Source organism: Phyllostomus discolor, chromosome 5, assembly GCF_004126475.2.
Source record: "Phyllostomus discolor isolate MPI-MPIP mPhyDis1 chromosome 5, mPhyDis1.pri.v3, whole genome shotgun sequence".
Classification (NCBI taxonomy): Eukaryota; Metazoa; Chordata; class Mammalia; order Chiroptera; family Phyllostomidae; genus Phyllostomus; species Phyllostomus discolor.
This window is the reverse complement of record NC_040907.2, coordinates 31,897,663-31,919,427: the sequence shown is the minus strand read 5'-3', so window position 1 is coordinate 31,919,427 and position 21,765 is coordinate 31,897,663. Positions and strand designations below refer to the sequence as shown.

Genomic DNA, 21,765 nt, shown 5'->3' with positions numbered 1-21,765 from the left:
AGACAAGGGACCAGGCCAACTGGTGTGTTCTGTCCAGTGGGTCAGAGATACCCAGGAGAATTTCCTCTTGAGCATCTGACTCCTCCAGCTTCTTCCCAAGGGATTCAGGACCAGAAAGGCTGGAGCAGGAAGGCCAATGAGGGAACCAGGGTCAATCAGGGTCAGGGCTTGACCATGGTTACACAGGGAGGGGAATATCCTCCCATCACTCCTTGCATTGACCAGGGTCCAGGGGTCAGCCAGCCCAGACCACCTGAAGCCCAGATTCCGAAGCTAGCTCTCATACACACACTCTGCCCAGTGACAGTGGCAGTGGGTGTGATGGACACACAGTCACATATGATCACACAGCACAGGGGCTGGGGACAGCAGCCAGTGCCCTGCTTGCTAAAGACTCATTAGCTCTGACCCCTCTTCCCCATTGATTGAGTCAGCCAAAGGGTCACTCTATCACTGCCTAGGGCATGGGGTGGGGTGCCCTCCACGACCCAACAATTGCTCTCTGCCACCCTAGCAACAGCTGCGTGAACTGAGGTGGTGACTCCATTTAATGTCCACTGTCCATGCAAAGGATTGATCTCTCTCAAAGCCTTGGCTTTTGTGTGCACATGGGCGTGAGTGTGTCCATGGTCATTTTGTGTGTCCAGGATAAGTGCCCATCTGTGGTCAGTGTGTGTCCATAGTCATTGTGCAGCTGTGATGTTTGTGTGAGAGGGGTGAGGCTAGGAATATTCATACCAATGACCACATATACACACTCCCCAAAATCATACATATTACCATGGACACACACAAAGACTGTGGGTGTGCACTGAGCATGAAGTGTGTGTTCCCTGAATACACACTGATCACACACACTAAACACTCTATAGAGGAAAAGAGCCTGAGGGGTTTTCCTGACATTCTGCCTTGGGTTGGCTTGCAGCTGGGCTCTGTGCCCTTTCCCTGATTAGGCAAGTGGAAACTACCATTTTCTCCCCTCACCCTCCTCTCTGACTGCTCCTCAGGAAAGCAGCAGGCCCAGAGGACCTGCTGAGGAAAGTCTTAAACCCTCAGCTCCAGCCAGAGTCACCAGGGGGACTCAGCCTATTTCCCAGCCCAGTACCATGCCTCAGTTCCTCCCACCTGCCCTGAGAAGGTCCCTGACACAGAAGCCCAAGAGTAAGCCCAGACTCCAGAGATCTAGGCCATCCTGGCACTCAAAAACACATGCAGGCTCACAGACACCACACATACTTGTCTTCAGGGCCCTTCAGGGGAGAGGAGCAGGGACGCGTGAGAGAGCACCGGTGGGGGTTGTGCACCTGGCCAGGTGTCTGCATGGGCCATTGTGTGGCTAACGTGGTCCTGTGCCCATGGGGGTTTCTGTTGGAAGCAGGGTGGCACCACATCGGAACACACTGTGCATCTGTGAGTGTGTATGTGCGTGCTCCCGCGACCGTGAGCCAGTGTTTCATGAGTGTGTGAGCAATCATGGGCTGGCTGCTAGGTGACGCTGAGCCTGGGCGTCTGTGTGCATGCCTCCCTGTGTATTTCCAGGTGTTTCTGTGGCGTGGGAGGGTGATTGTGAGCCACTGTGTGGTGTGTGTGGTGTGGGCTCACGGACCTGGGTTGTTGTGGGCCCTGGAGTGAAACTCTTTTTCTGTGTGGTTCTGTGCCTAGAAAAGTGTGGCTGTGATGTCTCAGTGGCCTTGTGCCCCACCTTTGACTTCTCTCCCGGGCCGATCGCCTTCCATTCACTCAGCTGGGCGCCGTGCGAGCCGCCCGCCCAGGGAGTACCCGCCCCCTCCGCCTGAGTAAACTTTTCCCAAATCCAGGAGCCGCTTAGGGCGCAGCCGCCCCCGCGGCCTAATCCGCGCCCCCCGCGGATCTGCATAATCGGGTTAGCGGCCGCACTCCCTCCCGCTCCCGCCGCCGCGCGCGCGATTCTCTCGCTGTCACTTAGGGAGGCTCAGCGCGATTTGCGGCCTAATCCCCCGGGATCGCTCCGCCGCCGCTCCCCGAGGGGCCGCCAGATTGTTCCCTTCATAATTGATTGACTCTATTTGCCGGATTGGGACTTCAAAGCGCCGGCGGCGCGGGGGCGCCTGGGAAGGAGCGGGGGGCCCACGGCGGGGTCGGCGGGCGTCTTCCACCCCGCAGCCCTGTCCTTGGCCCGGGAGGCTGGAGCATGAAATTCGCCAGTGATGATGATGGTGACGACCAGGACGACCCTGACGGTGTCGATCATGTCATGACCACCATTATTGGCGCGGTATGGGGCAGGCACGGTGCTCAGTGCTTCCTGAGTCTTTGCTTTAAACCCCCCTCACAACTTGAGAGCCTGCAGAGTATTAATGTCCCCATTTTACAGGTAAGGAAACTGTTCAGAGGGATTGCTTGCCTCCTATAGGCCCAGTGCTGTTTCGGGTTCTGGCGACCCAGCTGTGAACCAGACCGACAGGTCTGTACCTCCTCTTGGAACTTTATTCTGGTGAAGGAGGCAGGTAGGTACACAAGAAACAAGTAAAGAAATGCAAGAACAGACAATGAGATAAAGTAATGCAATAGTGACTAGGAGCTGGGGAGGTAAATTCAACTGAGTGGTTCCTCTCAAGGACAGGGGTGTTTACCTGGACAGTGAATGCTATGAAGGAACCCGCTCCATGGAGGAGGGCCAGAGGACAGGCACTGGGGCAGAGGCAAAGGTAGTGGGGCAGTGGGAAGGCTCCTGGGCACACGATTGACAAGAAATAAAGGTGAGAGTGAAGCACAGGGCTGCCTTGCTCCAAAGCCCAGAGGCACATTTCCTTTGCCACCCTGCCCAGCCTAGACTGAGCCCCAACCTCCACACAGGCTGAGCCCTTAACAGAAATGTCCAGACAGACCCACTGGCACAGGCACCTGTCCAGCCCCACACAACCCACCCCACTGCTGGTGCCTAGCTTGGCCCATCAGGGCTAGTCCCTGTGTGGTTCCATATCCCACCAATCAGGGACCCAGAGCCTTCCTGGAGCTAGGGCCTGCTGCCTCCCCCACTGCTGAGGAGGAAGGGGCAGGGCAAGGTGGGAGCTGGAGGGGTCCCATATCTCATCCAGCCATAGCCAAGCTCCCGGGAATCCCTGGCCCAGACTCTGGAATCCCCAGAAACGCTTAATTAATTCTTGATTACTCACTGTCTCCGCAGCTGCCATTAACCACCTTCCCAGCCTGGGCCCAGTTAGGCCGCATAATTAAATTAGCACTGGGAGAACACTCCCAGGCAGGAGCGAGCTTACTCCTGCTGAGCCTTGTAGAAGTTCTGGGGGCTGATGAGGAAAGGCTCAGAGACACCAAGGGAAGCACTGAGGGTCACACAGCAGGGCTAGAAGTTGCTCAAGAGTAACCCACTGAAATTTGTTCTGGCACCCCTCCTTCCACCTCTCTTGAGACCACTACTCTCAGCACATATTTTAAATGTTAAATGTCTTTAAAGTGACAAGAGATTTGCTGCTGTCCTTAATTAAATTTATGCTGATTCACTGAGCCCTTGGAGGAATGGATTTGGGACAGGGGAGGGGGGACCAGGATTTCCATAGCGTAGGAAACAAGAGACAAGGGGTCTGCAGCAGTGGAGGCATTTCCCACCTTCAGGATCAGAGGGGTAGGGCAGAGGGAGATGGGGTGGCAGGGTGGTGCCAGGGGGGGATGAGGAGGAGGGCAGTAGAGTACTGAGGCTCTGTCCACAGGAGCTCCCTTGGGGGAAGTTAGGGAGTCACTTTCCCTTCAGAAGAGGAACTAGAGAAAAATGGCCAATAAGCCAGCCTGAGGTGGAAGTATGTGCACCGCAAGCCAAAGCAAAAGGGGCTGGAGAATTTGGGTCTATATAGAGTGAGGAGGGCCTCACTGAGGTCTCCATATCCCGTGACCAAGCCTCCCTCCCAGCATCCTTCCTTCCCTCAGTCCTAGGAGATGCTGGCTGACAGTCCCCCTCCCCCCAAACCCAGCTCCTTGTCACTTCAAAAAATCAGAAATAAGCCTCAGTGATTAGAGGGAGACGAGAGGGAGATGGAGCTTAGAGGCCCAGGCTCAAGGAGGTGTTAAGAGGCGAGAGGGACTCAGAGTATTAGGGGGGCAGAGCTAATAGCTTCTCCGGATGCCCCTCCCCCAGGACTGTAGAACCAAGGGAGGAGGGGAAAGGAGAGGGATGCGATGTGGGGAAGAGAACAGAAAGATGCCGTGGAAGGGGGGAAGGAAGCAGGAATAAAAGGAGAGAGACAGAGACAGACAGAGAGTGAGAAAAGAATGGAATGGAACTCAGGAAGAGAAGGAAGTAAGACATGGAAGTAAATGAGAGGGGAAGGGAGAAAGTGAGGGGAAAGAGAACTACAAATTAAATAATACGATGTCATTTTCCCTATTTGGTTGAAAAAAGATCTTTGAAGATAATACCAAGTGCTGATGAAATGGAGATTTGGGAGTACAAATTGGCCATACTTGGAGGTTCTGGAGGTGAAGGGCATAGCAATAATCATCAAAATTTTAAATATGCATTCCCAAACAAATCCTCTTGTAGGCATCTGTCCCCATCAACGCTGGCCTCTGTTCACAGCAGTGTGAGGAGAGGTGGTCACTGCAATGATGCCTGTCACTGTAAACCCTGGAAACAACTCAGTGTCCATCAAGAAAAGACTGGCTGAACACCGTATACTGCAGCCTCACTGTGGAATACTAGGTACCCAGGAAGAGGGAGGAAGTAGGTAGGTCTGTGTGTGCTTACATGGAAAGATGCAGCTGATACATTGTTCTGTGAATAGACTAGGTCACTAAAGAGTATGAATAGGGTCCCTATTTGAAACGTTTTTTAAAAAAACACTTAAAACTGTGGAGGGGGGGTTAATTGCATAGCATAAAGTGTCTGGAAAGAAGGAGAACCCCCAATTACTGTCAATGGGATCAAAGGGTGGGGTTGGGGGAGATTTAGCTTTTCTGTTTGTATTTTTCTGCATTATGTTTTTGGTTTTTTTAAGATTTTATTTATTTATTTTTAGAGAAGGAAGGGAGGGAGAGAGAGAGAGAGAGAGAGAAACATCACTGTGCAGTTGCTGGGGGTCATGGCCTGCAACCCAGGCATGTACCCTGGCTGGGAATCGAACCTGTGACACTTTGGTTCGCAGCCCGCTCTCAATCCACTGAGCTATGCCAGCCAGGGCTAACATTATGTTTTTATAATGAGTTTTTTTTTCAAATCGTATATTATTATACATTTAAGAATAATAATTTTTAAAGAGGGATGAGAAAGGAACAGAGGTCAGGAAGGGAGCGTAAGGAGGAAGGAAAGAAGGCAGCGTAGGGCCGAAGGGAGAGAGGTGAGGGGCAGACTGGCTGGGACAGGAGGAGTGGTGCAGGGTAGGGGGTCGACCCATAGGAAGGAGGGGGCTGCCACCCAAGCAGTGCCCCGAAGTGCTCATACGTGCTTCTTACCCCTGTCCCCATCACAGAAAATCTAACCGAGGCCTGAGTAATGGAAGGCTAATTGGGTTTTAGGCTTGTTAATGCTCCTGCAAATGTTTGTGCTGAGGAGAGCCAGTGGATCCGGATAAATAACTCCCCATGGGTCTCCAGGGGGAGGGGCCAGACACCAGGAGGAAGAGCCTTATGAACAGGAATGGAGTTTTCTAACCCACTTCAGTGTGCACAGAAAAGCTGCAGAGTCCTTGGACTTGGGGGGAGGGGTGGAAGGGAGAGGCTGGTTCTGGGACATTATGGGGTCAAGCCCTAGTGGGGGCAGGGTTCTAGCAGGCAGCAGGGAAGCCAGGAAGGGGGCAGGACTGGCGAACCCCACTCAAACCCTGCAGGGTGGGGGTCTGGTCTCTAAAAAGGAGTAAGGAGATAAGTCTGGCTACCAGGGATAGGTAATGGGTTGGGGGGTCAACAGGGCCTCTGCCCACACTCAGGAGCAGATAGATCATTTGGCTCACACAGGGATGGGGTCCTTTTAGAACTATTATTTGCTGGACTGAGGTGAAGTGGACTCTGTGGCCCACGCCCTTCACACCCACTGGAGCATCCTGCACCTCCAGGCCCAGGTCTCAGCCCTCCCTCCCAAACTCCTCACCCCTGAGTCCAGCTAGGAGCCATCCAGAAGGAGGCAGCTTGTCCACTGGGCTAGGATCTCTGACTCTCCCTGTTCTCTAACCAGTGAGCCTTGTTGGCTCCTGAAGAACCTCACGGAGACTCTATGACTCTGGCACAAATGTGTTGGCAGCAGGGAAGGAGTCAGAGGAAGAATGGTCTCTACGGAGACCAGATGATGCCTAAGGAAGCACCAAGGAGGGGAGTCGGGCCCAGGCAGCTAAGGAAGAAAGACGGAGGCTCTCTGAGAACATGAAAAGGTTTTATTTGCAGAGTTGCTACTTGGGGGAGCTCAGTGTGCTACAGTAGCTGGAAACTCTGAGGAATCCACTGTGAGGCCCTTCCACGGGTAATCCCCACCCTCCATAATCCCCTTCTCTTCTCCAGGGGTCGGAAATACAGGATGTGCTTTTAAAGGATCAGCTGCACATTTGTTTTTTTCTCCCTCCTCCTCCTCAGGCCTGACTCGGGGACTCAGGCCCCTGTGACAAGGCGGGGAAACATTTAATGAGTTTGTATTCCCTGAGAGCACAGTGACTGACAGCCGCCCCCGGGGCCACCACTCTTCTTGTCCTAGAAGAGGATGCAGCAGCTGCTGGGCTCTGCGTGCAGAGTGCACGCCTGTGCCCATCCCCACCATGTATGCACACCTGGGGCTGGGCTGGGGAGGGACTGGCCGGGAATACCCTTCCTGTGAACAGAAGCCACTGCAAGTGGTTGGGGAATGGGGAAGGACTCAGGGGACTGCTGCCCTTTCTGGGGGTACCTCTAGCCATAATCTTCAGCCCTCCACCCACTCTCCTTAGGTCACCGTCTATACACACAGCTTGGGTCAGGATGGTGGGAGGGAGGCCTGAGGCTGCCCACAGTGGGGTTTGAAGGAATCGGGGGACATGGTCGATGTGGAGGCCTGAGTCTGCATGGGTAATGAGGCCAGGGACTGGCTTGTCAATAGCATTTAAGTACTTTTCTCCCATTTTCAGGCCAGACTGAATTATTTATTCGTTTCTGGTCAATCGCTGGTAATGTCATTAGCATTTGTCTATCAAAGATAGGGAACAGAGTGGGAGTGGTCCCCTTCAACTGACCCCCGAATCCCAAACTGACTCTCAAGGGTCAAGCTGTCCGATTTCCTGCCCTGCTCTCAAGTGACCCTGGGACCAGAATTTCTCAGGCCCTGTGCCCAGAATGCTGTGTATTCCCTATGTGCCACAGCTTTAAACCCAATGGATCTAAGGAGTCACTGTAGTGGGGTCCTTCCTGTTCTTCTCACACACTCCTGTCATTAGCTTAGGAACCCAGACCTCCCACCTTTGGGCATCACACTGGCTGGCCGGCTCCTTGGAGACAGAGCCAGGCCTGGCGAGGGAAGACTGGATGGACAGTGGGGCGGGTGGAGGTCAGCAGAGCAGGCAGTCTAGGCAGTCTGCCTCTTTTCTTGGTCCAGAGCCCAGTCTGCTTCCGCAGACTCAGCTCCTAATGTGGGGTTCTTCCTTCTCCCTCGGACTGGGCCCCCAATGCAGAGTTCTGCTTCTTCTCTAAGACCAGGCCCACAGGACCAGCATTCTTCTCTTTCTTCAGTCAGTTCCCAAGACAGAATCGGCTTCTTGCTTCCAACCAGGACCCCAGACTGGGTCTCCAGGGCAGGCCCTCTCCCCCCCACCCAGTCCAGAGAGGGGCCCTGAGGATTAATCCCCAGGGAAGGAAGTGCAGGTCCTTGTGGGGCTGTGCTGGCATCTAGATCAGGAGCTCCCGAATCCAGGTCCTTCGCTGATCAACCTAATCTTCCGTCCTCGACCTTGGGACTTAGAAAGTGAAGGGTGAGACTTCTTGCAGAAATCAGGGTGGGAGTGTGCAGGCGGCTTATTGGGAAGCAGCTGGGGAGCAGGACTATGTAGAGGGAGAGTCCGACTGTGGTGCAGTTGCAACAGCGGCCTCAACCAAGCTCACAGGAAGCTGTGGTCCTGGGATAGCCTTCAGACTTGTCCCAGGCTAGGGTAGACGGGTCAGACCTTTGTTCTCCTACATTGACCAGCCATCCTGTAGACTGCCCCTAGGGAGAGGGCATAAACCCTGGGAGAAGCAGCTGAGGGTAGTTCCCCAGGGGGAGGAACTTGAAAAGGGTGTCACCAGTGGCCAGTGCTGCAGCAGGTGCAGGAACAAGTGCCTCAGCCCTCAAGGAGGACCTGGGCAGCCCCACAGCATCCACAATGGATGTTCTGGGCAGCATGGATGGATGGGGCACTAGGAATCTTGGTAGGATGGCTCAGTTCATGGAGGTGGGTAGTTATAAAACTTGGGGTGGGGGGTGCCCAGACAGGACAGCTTGGATGAACACAGCAGGATAAGAAGGCTTGGGGTCACATGAAGGGCTGGGGCAGTGTGGGGGACAAGGCAGAGATGTTTGGGGGACCCCAGTGGACCAAAAGTTTGTAGAACAGAGAGGATAGAGGGGGTAGATGAGTCTTCTTTATGCTGTGCCTGCCTCAGCGAGTGGATGGGAAGAACCCCCCCACCCCCACACTGCTGGCTTCTGAGTTGCTAAGCAGGATTAGCCTCCTCTTCCTCTGGAGGAGGGGCTCTGCTCCTGCATCAGCCACCAGCTCTGGCAGGCCCTAATCCCCCTCGCTTTCTAATCCACCCACGACTTTCTTAGGCATTAACGTCGGGCTCTCAGCTCCTAAGCACCACCCTGAAGATGGGAGCGGGGCTCTGAAGGGAATTAGGCCAGGCTCAGAGGATGGCTGCTCAGACAACTGGAGAGAGCCAGGAACAGCCCCCAGTCTCTTCTTCTCTGCAGCCCCCCACTCCCAGGCAGGATCCAGTCTCATAGGGACCTCTTCCAGCTCACTGCTAGAACCAGGTGAGGATGGGAGGGCAGAGAGGGGCTCAAAAAGAAGAGGATTTCTTAGGGTGGGTGTGGAGTCTAGAGGTGGTGCCAGACAAGGATATGAGAGTAATTCACTGCCAGGCACGTGCAGAGAGACAGGAGAGTTCAGGATACTCTGTGCCATGAAAGATCAGAAGGGTAAACTGAGGCCAGATTGTTAAGAGCCTTGAATTACAGCTGAGGAATTTGGACTTGAGAGAATCAGTAAGGAGTCAAGATGAAAAAGCAGTAGGATTCAGAGCAATTGCACTGGTGCCTGTGAAGGACTGGCAGCAGGGTGGACAGAAACCGGGGGTGAAAAGGCTCTTGCTATGATGCCAACAACAGGCCAGGTGATGAGACCCAAAGAGGACACTTGCCCAAGGTCACCTCGCACTGGCCCCCAGTGCACTGGGCAGCACAGCACCTCCTGTGGTGGCAGGGCTCCACTGCACCTGTGAGGGCCCCAGCTGGGGGTGCCCGAGGGAGACAAGGGGTAGTGACAGTGCACTGGCTATTGGTGCCTTCTTAATTGTAGGTTTTTCCAACTATTAGAAACAGGTAGCAGCAGCCCGGCTGCAGCACAGAACAGGAGTGGCCAGGCAGACAGGACCTTCACCTGCCTCAAGACACAGCTAGTGGCAGCACTGAACCCAGAGAAGCAGAGGGGGCAGAACAACCATTTACAGTCCAGGAAGACTGAGTCGCACAGCAGTTACCAGTGGGACTGTTGCAGTCTGATGGGCTAGCGTTCAAACCAAGTTCTGCCTGCCTGTTGCTAGCTGAGCAGCCTCCAGGAGTCCCAAGTTTCCCATTTGTAAATGAGTAAATAACGCCAACTTCTAGGGCCCCTAGAGTGAAGGCCACGTAGGAGAATACACATGCAGTGTCCCAGTGGAAACTGGGCTGGGGGTGGGGGAACAGAGCTGTTGTTGCTGCTGTCTGAGGCCATTGAGTGGGTAGTCAGAGGGGCGGAAGCTGGTTCTCAGCTCTTTCTGCTTCCACAGCTCCTGGATGCACCTTCTCAGAGGTGGTAATAGGCAGCTAGGGTCCCCAGACTCCTTGAGGGAGGTGGGTTATTGAGTGGGTGGTGGGATGTTGAAAGGCTGGGAAGTTCATCACTGCAGGTTTGTTAGGCTGTCTCAGCAGGCCCCTCTCATTGGGTCCTGCTAATGAGCTTCCACTGGATTATCCGCTCCCACCTCCGGTCGGTTTACTCTGTCAAATCGAGTTTGCATTTTAAATGGGAATTTGACAAGACGGGCAATTTGTCTGCTGACGAGGTTAATGGGTGTTAGCCCTGCGGACTGAGGAGGGAGAACCCATGTCCCAGCCGAGCCTGGCCTCTGCCAAGATCAGTGACCCCGGCTGCTGCTCCTCCCTCCACTGTAACCACTCTGGACCTCCCAGTGTCCAGAGGCTGTCTCTGTGTCTGGCTCACCACCTCCAGGCAGTCTTCCCAAAAGCACTCTGCTCTGGGCCACTGACTACTGCTCAAGCCGGGTGCCCTCCACCGGGACTCAGACAGGGCTCTCGAGGGCTCAGCCACGTCACCCCTCTCAGATCTGGTTCCCAGAGCAGAGCCAGGTTTTCCGTCACAGCTGAGCACCCGAGGGCTGGGCACTGTCTGCTCCCTCTTGTTCTCCCCACCTCCTTTTCCCATATGGGACTTAAAATGGAGCCAGGAGGGCTGGTCTTGCCAGATCCTGAGCTTCGGTGCTGGGATATAGACTAGTTGGCAAGAAAAGGTTTCGAAGCCATTAATCACCTCCAAGCTTTGGGCCCCCTAGACCAAGTCCTAATGTTGGGGCTCATGGGGAAGCTGAGGAACTCTTCTAAGACTTCCTGCTGGGGTCCAAGGTGGCCTCTCCTACATGAGGTCCTTCTTTGAACCACCCCCTCCGAGGCTGAGCAGGAACCCAGTTTTCTGGGACCCAAGCCCAAGTCTGGAAGCAGCACCAGGCCAGGATGGGCTTGGGCCTCCGCCTCCCCTCCTCCCGGGGGCCCGGGGCCCTTCCCCACCCCAGCTAATGTGCCACAATTACCTCCTAAGTGCCCAAACAAATGTGGCTGCTGGGGGAAGTGACATGGGCTCCAGGTGATGGATTCGTGCCATCGGGGAGCCGGGCGGAGCGGGCCCGGAGCGGGGGGCGGGGGGGCAACACTAATATTGTATCAGCGTCGGCGCCGGCGCCACGAGCCGGTGATGAATATGTGTCACTTTACACGGCGCACACTCGGGGGCCTGGCTGCGCAGGCATGGAAAATAGAGTGTCTGGGATTAATGATATTGAAAATGATAGAGAGCAGATTGGAAATGGCTTCGCCTGCCCGACCCGCGGAGATGGAAACGTACCTCACAGCTATCTGCCCAGCACGGCCCCCCACCTGCCCCCCCCCACCCTCCACCGCTGCGGAGGCCCACATGCGACGAGGACCTGGAGTCTCCTTCCACCAGCAGCTTCTTGGGATGGCACGTATGGGAGGTACACCTGTGAGCAGAGACAAGGGACATCAACAAAATCTTAGTCCCTAACTGACCTTTGACCTTGGTTCCAGATGAGTCTGACCCCAGTCACCCAGTAAACCTTGACCTTGACCACAAAGGCCTGACCCCAGTTCCAGCTGAGCCCTGCCTCTGGCCACAGTTTGAGTCTGCTGGAGCCTGAGCCTCTCACAAGACCAGGAGGATTGGAACAGTGGAGCAGGGGAGGTGCAGGGATGAGGCAGGATGAGAGTGTGGATCACTCAGCAGCACGGTGCATCCCCCGCCGGAGGGCAGCTCAGAGCCCAGGCTGCCACTCCATAGTGTGGACTCCCGGGTCAGTAAGCAAGTGAACAGGTGTCTCTCCACGGATGGTTAATTATGTTGGTTTTTATGACTGTGTCTGAACATATAGGCACGCATTTGGAAGGGTGTGTGTGGCGCATATCTGTTCAACCATAAATCTCTGAGGCTGTGTCCAGTGTGTGCAGGAATGTGGGTAACTGGACGTGTCCTCCCGTGTGCCTTGGTGGTGTACCTCCCTGGGGATTCGGTGCATGTGTGTGAGTGGGGCTTAGTTTAGGCCACTCTGTGCATGGGCACGAGGGCTCCTGTGGTGAGAGAGAGAGAGAGAGAGAGTGTGTGTGTGTGTGTGTGTGTGTGTGTGTGTGTGTTTACCCATAGGTAGAAGAACTTCACGTGTGGGTTTTGGCCAAGGAAAACCTTGTATGAGGACTGCAGGCTGAATTCCCAATATCAAGACAAGACTGTGTCACTCCGTTTTTCAAAGGAATTGGAAATGCTGAGAGTATAGCAGGAGACCATCCAGGAGGCGCTGGTGTTAGCCCCAGGCCCGGGGTCCATGTCCTCCCAGCACCAGCAGCAGCTCCCACACACACTGTCATTAACACCCGCGACACCACCAGCTCCTGCTTCATGGAGTCCCTCCTGGCAGCATCTTGGGGTGCTTGGGTTCCCTGTCCATGCTGTCCCCATTCTGCCACTCCACCCCCACCCAGATCCTCCCTCTGCCTTACTTTCCAACCATGGGCTTCTCTGGAAACTCGCACTCTCTCCCAGACACCCCCCCCACCCCCCCACCCCACCCCCCCAACCCATCTTCCCAGGGCCCTGCTGTTCTCTGAGGAACCAGTGCTGAGGAAGCTTAGGGCTCCCATGAAGACGGGGTGGGGGAGGGAGCAGCGTGCTGATGGTGAGAAGGCCCTGTCTAGGAAAGAGCTCTGTGTAGGAGCCAGTGGCACAGCTACCAGGGCGGCCCACTTTCAATCCTGGGAACTCTGAAACTATATCCCATCCCCACCTCACCAGTGTCCCCAGGAGGTCCCAGCACACTGTGGCGACCTCACCTCCCTGTCTTTAGCCCCCTAGGCTTAGCCAAAGGAGAGAGGAATACCAGGTATCTGGTTCACCACTAGCACAGGGCTGACACATGGAGAGGCCCTTAGGAAACACGAGTGGAGGAAGGACTTGCAGCAAGCTCCTTGAGGGTAGGGGGTGCTGGGTGATCTGACACCATCCCCCAGACTCAGCACCGCTGTTCTTGCCCAGTGTGGGCAGTCTCCCCGGTGGCAGCCACCTTTGTATGTGAAGGAGGCAGGAGGAGAGGACCGAGGCCTCTCTGGGGCTGCTTATTACCCCCTTTCTGCTTCAGTCTCTTGTCTTCTGCTCTCTGGCTTTCTCTCTCAATCTCTCTTCGTCTCTTTCTGCTCCTTTCTCTCCCTCCTTCCCTGCCTCTCTCTCCCTGAGTCATTTGCAGAGCGGAGATGGCCTAGCCCATCTGGGAGCGAGAGCAGGGCTGGTGACGGAGGCGCAGGTAATAGCCAAGTAGAGGAAGGAGACGTGGAAATTTATGACATTGAAAATGACTAAGAGAGAGAGTGTGTGTGAGTGTGGGAGAAGGAGAGAGCAGGAGGGGGCAGAAAGGGAGAGGGAGGGAGCTCTTGCGCACTCTCTCATACACACACACTCCCTGCTCTACCCCTCCCTCCAACCTTGCAGAGAGGAGAGGACACAGGGGAGGGGGCTGCCAGCACAGAGAGGGAAAGACAAACAGACAGTTGGTAGGACAGAGAGGGCAAACTGAGGGAGGAGAAGAAGAGCAGGTGAGACCAGGAGAGGGAGCAAGGCTGTGAACTGCCACTGGAGAAATGACCAGTGTCTGGCTGTGGTGCCTGCTTGTCTCTGCCCTGGTCCCCACCCCTGGTGGGGGCGGGGGATGGCCCCAGGGCATATGGTAGCATGGAGTTTGGAGTCTAAGCTGGAGATTTTCTAAGTGGTGAGGCTCAGAAAGGGCCAGAACCTTCTCCAGGCCGCACAGCAGGTCTCCTTCCTTCCAGCATGGCTCTTTCACAGGTGCTACGGTGTGGAGAGCCAGGGAGTCGATGGACTAGATCTTGTAACAAAGAGCAACTCCTTCTGGACCATGGGAGGCAGGGGAATGGCCAGAATGACCTGCTACATCTTCTTGAAGTCAGACGACTTCAAGTTCCTTGACATGTTAGCCCACAATCCCCTCTGCCCTGGGCGCCCCTAGACCACCCAGGATGGTGTTGTTGGAGACAGAAGAAATTAAACATCCTTCAGAGAGCTCAGCATGTCACCTTTGACCTGGGGCCAACCCAAACCCAGCAGACTACACTCCACCCCCTTCTCAGCCCTTCTCTGCTACCTCTTGGCTCTAATGTAGCCGAGTCCCCTCTCAGTTACTATATCGTAACCCAGGGCTCAGTTCTTTGCTCAGATTCCTTCCCTCTCTGGACCTAAGTTTCCTCATCTTTGAAATGAGGATAGTAACATTCTCTTATGTCCATCCTCCTTGGGCCAGAGAAGCAATGCTGGGAATCACGGGGGACTCTGGTCTACCTAAGTCTGGAGAGTGTGAGTTATCTTTACTCCAGATGAGCTCTTACCATGCCAGCTGATGCTGCGGGTGAAGGGAGAGGAAAGAAGACTCCCAGGCATCCTACATACACACAGCCATCTCCCAAGGAAGCTGATACATCAGGTACTCAAAGGGCAGAACACTCCATGACCAGGTCTAGGCAGAGGCTGAGGCCTAGAGAAAGACAGGTCCTCCCCAGTCACATAGCTGGCAAGATCTGAGTCAGACCCTGGTTTGCTAGCCCAGACCCTGTGCCAGGCCCTTGTCCTGCCAGATATGGGAAGAGCGGGTGCCTTAGCGCTCTTGTAGACCTTGCCCCTCATCCCCAACAGCTTGGGGTCTGACTCTGAACTGCTGTCCAAGTTTCCCCAACTGTGGAGGTCACTCCCCACTCCACAGCCATGCCCCCTTCTCCCCGTCAGCCTTCCACTAAGGCCCCATCTCCTCCCCTCTCTTCTCCATCCTCCCCTGCTCTGTAGCCCTCTCTGCTGGAGAACTTTCTTGGATTAACTCCTCCTAGCCTGGGGCATCTGAAGAGATGGTAGAGTACAGCGGTTGAAAGCATGAGTTTTAGGACCAGAAAAGCTCCAAGTCACAGCTCTGTCCCTTGGCTGAGTGACCTTGGGCTCTTCATTCAGTGTCTCTGAGCCTTATCTCCTGATCTGGCCAATGGAACTGTAAATGTCTGGCTCCAGGATTTGGGGAGAATCACATGAAATGATGCATGTAAAGTGACCGGCACAGAGGAGGTGCTCAGCAAATGCCAGCTGGCATCTGGCCCTTGGTACCAGACCTCACTGTGTCTCAGCTTTCTGCCGCACTTGGGGTGAGGGTGAGAGCTGAGGGCAAGTAGAGGAAGAAGAGCAGTGGCAGCAGCTTCAGAAGACTCCTGCTCGGAGATAAAGCCAGAGCTACAGTTCACTCTAAGAGGGACTTGCTTATTGTGAGACCTACGAGGAAGACACATGTCGAAGGGCCCGCCTGGTCCAGTCTGTTCCGAGGCCTCGTTCTAGAAGCGGCTCCGAGGCAGCAGTGGTTGCTCTGTCTGGGGAACATCGGGGGAGGTGAAGAGTTCACTGGGCCCAGGGCTTCAGGCAGCAGGCCTCCCACCCAGCCCCAGTGCCCTGGCCCAGCCCATCATGGCCGCATAAAAGGTGACGGATGGTTAATGGGGGAGATAACAGGATTCATAAGGGAAATTTATCGGTCACTCTGGTGGTATAAATATGTTTATAGCAGACCAAGGGGAAATGAAGAAGCCCCAATAAATCACTACGAAGCCACCAGCCACTAATAGGCAAGCGGCTGCGGGAACCCCAGCAATGGTGCTTGCAGACACCCCCTCTGGCTGCCCGCTAATGGCACGGCAGAGCTGCAGACTTGTCAGGAAGGCCACCCAGCCCACGCCGTCGTGGGAACAAGACCTCAGCGGCTGCCTCCACTGGACCTGACCCATCCTGCCCACTGTTCAGCCAACCCCTCAGTAGACCTGGGCTCAGTCAGACTGGAAGGGCTGAGGGAACAGGGCAGTGGGTACGGGGCCAAGTCTGGGAGACCCCGTGGTGCACAGCTTTGGAGTCAGACATGGCTTCAAAACTCGACTCTGCCATTTCCCACACCCTGACCCTCTTTGGGTCTCCTTGTCTGCAAAGTGACTTCACAACTTGGAAAGGAAAGCTGTTAGGAGGAGAGAGATAATCCACTAATCAGAGTGCTTAGCACCTTGTAAGCCTCAATGACTAGCTAGCTACTCTTCTTCAGGCAGGGTTTTTCCTTTTGGGGAAAGTGCTATGCAGATATGAGGTACGGGGACATTCATAAAAATTGTACAGCACTGTCCCCATTTTATAGATTAGGAACCTGAGACTTAGAAGTTAACAAAGAGGCTTGCCTGAGGTCACACAGCTAGAAGAGAAAGACTATTTGATTCCCAAGCCCATACCCTCCCAATCTGCCCCAGTTTAGACCCACTCCTTCCTCAGAGTTCCTGGGGTTCCCTGTCCCCACCCTCTCCAGGAGAGGCCTAGGATTCCAGGGACCCTGAAGTACAGTTGCTGGCAAAGCACTGGGGGCTCTGGCAGCAACTTGCTGGTGCTAGTGAGCTAGGCCTCAGCTCTCTGCCTGACCCTGCCTACTCTGCCCCTGCTCTTCCACTCCTCTCCCCCACCCCCTGCACAGCCAGGGCCTGGCTAGGTTAGGATGACCTCACCCCAGCACTGAGGTTGCTCGAAGCCTTCCATACGATCCGCACAGAGTGCTTTACGCTTGGCCTTTCCCTCCATACTCCAGGCCTTGGCCACAGAGCCTCAGTCCAGGCAAAGTTTCCCTCTAGCCCTACTCACTTCTTCATTCATACTTTCAGCAAACACTTACGCAGCTCCCTCTGAACACTGGCTGAGGTGGGCAGGGGCCTCCCCGGGGTGGTAGTCACTGTCTGGTGGAGCAGTCAGGCCTGGATCACGGAATAGAATGGGTTTGCGCTGAGGCTAAGGCAGGCACAGCGCTGGGGAGGCCGAGTCAAAGAATGAGTAGGAGCGGGCAGGAAAAGCATTTCCAGAGGAGGAAACAACCTGAGTGAGAGCCTGGGGGGCGGGGGGGGGGGGCAGACAGGACTTCCTGAACCCAGGGGTCACCATTTCTATCTCAATGCTGAGGGGCCACACAGACTCCCCCACATCAGGCTCCATCCTCACTGCTCCTGTTCCTCACACCCGCCTCCCTCCTCCCAAGGTCACACTGTTCGGCTCACCTCACGCGGCACAAGACCGCAGCCTGCTCCCAGTATCCTTCCAGGACAGGCCTCTCGGCAAAATGTGCTCCCCACCTTATCACTTCCTGAGTCCCACATCTATCCGCCAACTACACTGCCCTAGCCCGCAGAGCTGCCTCCCTCAGCCCTGGAGGGTTAGGGTCCCTACACCAACACTCGGGGAGGCGAACACAGGGCCTTTGAAGTCCTGGGGGCTCACCTCTCTCTGCTGCTCTGAGAAGAGGCACCCACGCTGCTTTTGCCTGCTCTGATTCTCTGCACGCTGCACTAATCTCTGTCTCCCTTTCCCGTCCCAGTTTCTCTCTCTCCCTGTCTCTGCGTGTCTGTGCTCTCTTTCCCTCAGTCTCTCTCTCTCTCCATCTCTCTCCCTCCCGGTTTCCGGCTCCGTCTCTCTCCCTCCCGAGGCCGGGCGGGGGAAATCGCTCCGTAAATAGGCGGATGGCCCCGGGCGCTCCGGGCGCAGGGCGCAGACACTCGTTTTTAGAGCCGGTAATTGACTCCTTTCAGTTGATAATTCATGGCTTGCATATGCGCTTTAATGCGGGCGCCGGGGGAGGTGCGGCGGGCGGGGCGGCCCACGCGCTGAGCCGGAGGCCAAGTGGCCAGGGAGGGAGCTGGACTCTGGGCGGGCTCCGGCCCGGGCTGTCCGGCAGTGCACAGGAAAGAGGGGGCGCCCCGCCAGGGTCCGCCTGTCCAGCTCTCTGGTGACCCGTTTAGGTGACGAAATGGGAGTGTAGTGGGTGGGGTGGCGAGGCCAGTAAGTCAGTCCCTAGACGGTGGGAGCAACGCGAGGCTCACTAGCAGAGCCTTCGAAATGAATGGGCGGGGGGGGGGGGCGGGGGAGACGCTGACACCCCTTCTCCCTGCAGCCAAAGTTGGAAACCAGGACCCAGAAAGGAGACAGGTTTCACACGCATCCCACAGCACAGACACAAGACCAGAACTCAAGGTGCCCTCTTCCCAAAAGTCCTACTCTGGGGCCTCAGCCTCAGCCTTGGGAGAACCGTCTTGCCCTGGGAATTTTCCTGTTTCTGAGTTAAATTCTCACTCTATTGCTCTTGGGCTTCCCGAGGGGGATCTGACTCTTCCCAATGAATGCTGGACACAGACGCCCTGACCTGTGCCGGCCTCTCACCTCACAGTAACTACCAGGCTGTCGAGGGGGGCCCAGGTTCACTCCCACCTGGCCTTCACCCTTCGTGGACCTGTCTCATCCTGAGACTGTGGCATGCCATCATTATTTCCATTTTACAGAAGAAAAAAAAGGAGGCTTAGAAAGACTGGAAGACTTGTCCAAGCCTGCAGAGAAGGCAGGGCCACATCAAGCCCTCCACAGTGGAAGTACTAGGGGTGAGAAAGGGAGAAGGAGGAGAAACCGTGTTCCTGGAGGTCCCATGTGCACCCACACATGGGTGTGGTCAGGCCCCATTGGGGGCGTGCGAGAGGCAACACCCATGTTTCTCTCGCCCATTGATGTTTCTCTCCTTCTCTTTCTTCGTCCCTTCCCTCTCTCTAAAAATAAAAAAATAAAATCTTTTTTTAAAGAGTTAGCAGAGAAAGCCCAGCCTGGACAGGAGTCTGGCCCCAGAATGGGACTGACTCAGTCCTTTAGGTCGGTATCTGCTGCTCTCTTCATCCAGGCTAATTTCAGCCAAAAACAGAATTCCATCCTGTGTCTCCTAAAATCTGCAAATGTTTTCCCAAAGTCAAAACACTCGGCTTATTCCTGTGTCCCCTATGTTTATTTCTCCACCCTCTAGTTTCTCCATCTGCGCAATGGAGTTTAAACAAAGATCTGACTGAGAAAGTACTGGTAACAGTGGATCTGATTAAAGCGGAAAGTGCGATGATATCTGGGCTGTATGAAGCTCAATGCTGCCCCCTGGTGCCCAGACTGTTACAACCAGCAAGCCGGTGGGGGAGGAGACAAGAGACATTTGAGGATTTTAAAAAACCCCCTCTGTGCACTGCCCCCACCTCCTCTGAATCTCTTAGACTTCCGTCTAAAGAAGGAGGAAGAACAAAGCAGGAGCCCTACTATGTGAGTGAGGAGAAACTATGAGGCTCTTTCTCCAGCAGAGGTCTCAGACTCTGGTAGAGCCTCTGGAGGGGTGGAGGCCCCAGTGACATCAGCAGTAGCCCTATCCAGCCTGCACCTGGACACCCCAAATGTTGTCTTCTATTTCAGGTAGAGTCAGGGTTGCCCTTCTGGTGTGATTCCTGGGGTCTTCATCTTAGTTAAACTCAGGTGTTTTTCTGCCTGAAATGCCATCATTTGTGTTCAGAGGAGGTACTCAACAAATGTAGGATGGATGGATAGATGAATCCCTTCCTTTGCACTGAGATATTATCTTCAGGAGGTTTGTGCTATTAAGTACAAGGGGGGATGAGTTCACTGGTTTTCCTAGTTGACTGGAAGTAGGGCTACAAAGAGGAGTGGGGTAGAGAAAAGGAAAGTTGTGGGGGTTTTGTTTTTGTTTTGTTTTGTTTTTCTTTTTTTGTCCATATGTGTCTTTAGTACTTACAATAACTTGATATATTTTTTAAATTTTTATTGAATTTATTGGGGTGACTGGTTAATAAAATTGTATAGGTTTCAGGTGTACAATTTTATAATATTTCATTTGTAATTTCATATATTTTTGATCCCCAGAACCATCCTATAAGGTAGTCAGGTTTCAGTTATTCATTCTAATGAGGCATTTCCTCCATAAATACTGAAGGATGCCAAGAAAACTTGGCTTTTGAACCCTAGTTTTTATGTATTTAGAGAATAAATAAAAGTTTTTTTAAAGCTATTTTTTCTGTCTAATTTTAGTTTCGGAAATTGCATTAAACATTTCTTATCTTTAAGTAGTTCACCCTTTACAAAGAAGAAATTTTTGAAGTCCACCTTTGAATTACTTGAGAATTCACTCTACGCAACATGTTTAGTTGAGAGAAGTGTTTCTTTGTTTTGTTTCTGTTTTTTGAGGAGCAAGTGGGTGTTGACCGTCCAGAGGTAGGTGCTGGGAAAATCACCGCTGTGTTCTGGCCTTTGGGAGCAGGAGCACTGTGATTTAGGTTCACAGAACTTAGTCTCTCTCCGGTGGGTGTCTGCAAGCTGAGTTTCCTCGTAGGAGTGGTCGGATTGCTCTTCAATGCTGATCAAAATCTTCTGTTTTTACCATGATGTTTAACTGTTTTGTTGCATAGTTTACAAGTAATCAACAATACACTTTTGGAGACTGTACTTTTCCATAATTTTCACTTCTCTAAAACCAACTGTATAATTTCTTCCCTCTCGATTAAGAAGTTTCTGTATTTTGGGTGTCAGTTTGGGCTTGGGTTTGAGGCACACTCAAGAATTATCCAGAACCAGCAACTGAAAACAGAAAGGGCGTGTTTCTTTAAAAGTGGTTTTAGCATCATGTAACAAATTGTGGGCCCAGAGGAGACAGTGGGCCAGCCCAGGCAGCTGTCTTGCAGTTTCCAGGTCACAGCCTCAAGGTAGGGCTTCTGCCTCATCACCACCACTGTCCCCACACCATTAAGACAAAAGGGGCAGGAAAGGTACTTTTTCTTTGCTTTTTATTGAATTTATTGGGTTGACATTGGTTACTAAAATTATATAGGTTTCAGGTGTATGACTCTATAACACTTCATCTGTATACTGCATTGTGTGTTCACCACCCCAAGTCAACTCTCCTCCCATCACCATTTATCCCCCCTACACTCTCTTCTACCTCCCCTGCCCCCCAGAAAGGGTAAGTTTCAATGCAGAAGGATCTCAAGAGAGTTCAGATGAAGGGAAGGTCATGGGGGAGTTGAAGGGATCAAAGAAGATTTCCTGGAGGAAGTGGCATTTGACAGAGGGTTTAAAGGACTGAGAAGAGAGTGATGATGTTCGGATAAAAGGAATAGTATGAACAGAGGCAAAAGGGCATCATGCTCACAAGAAGGGTCCAGTTTGAGGGAGTGAGGGAGGTTGTGCTATAGCAGAGCCAATGCAGAGGACACTAGAGGATCTTGGGATGTGCTGAGTATCAGGCCAAGAAATTAGCACTTTGTCTGCAAAGCACTGGACTGTGAGCTAAGGCCTAGTCCCAATCCAAGGTCTGGTCTGACGAGGCTTCACTCCATTCGTCTTGCTCTCTGGAACTTTCTCTAGACAGTAATGGGAGCTATGGAAAGTTCTTTTTATTTTTTTTTTCTTTTCAGAAAATATATATTATTGATTATGCTATTACACTTGTCCCATTTTTTCTCCCTTTTATTCCCCTCTGCCTTGCACCCCCTCCCACCAGTGTTCCCCCCATTGCTTAGTTCATGTCTATGGGTCATACATATAGGTTCTTTGGCTTCTCCATTTCCCATACTATTCTTAACCTCCCCCTGTCCATTTTCCACCTACCAATTTATGCTACTTATTCTCTGTACCTTTTCCCCCACTCTCCCTTCTCCCCCTCCCTGCTAATAACCTTCCATGTGATCTCCATTTCTGTGATTCTGTTCCTGTTCTAGGTGTTTGCTTAGTTTGTTTTGTTTTTGTTTTAGGTTCATTTGTTGATAGTTGGGAGTTTGTTGTCATTTTACTGTTCCTATTTTTGATCATCTTCTTTTTCTTAGGTAAGTCCCTTTAACACTTCATATAATGAGGGCTTGGT

At 53.5% G+C, this 21,765-nt stretch overlaps 1 pseudogene; it reads right to left on the bottom strand.

The window, feature by feature from the left end:
* Positions 1-2,041: 2,041 nt before the first annotated feature.
* LOC114496928 lies at positions 2,042-20,626 on the bottom strand (annotated as a pseudogene).
* Positions 20,627-21,765: the final 1,139 nt, after the last annotated feature.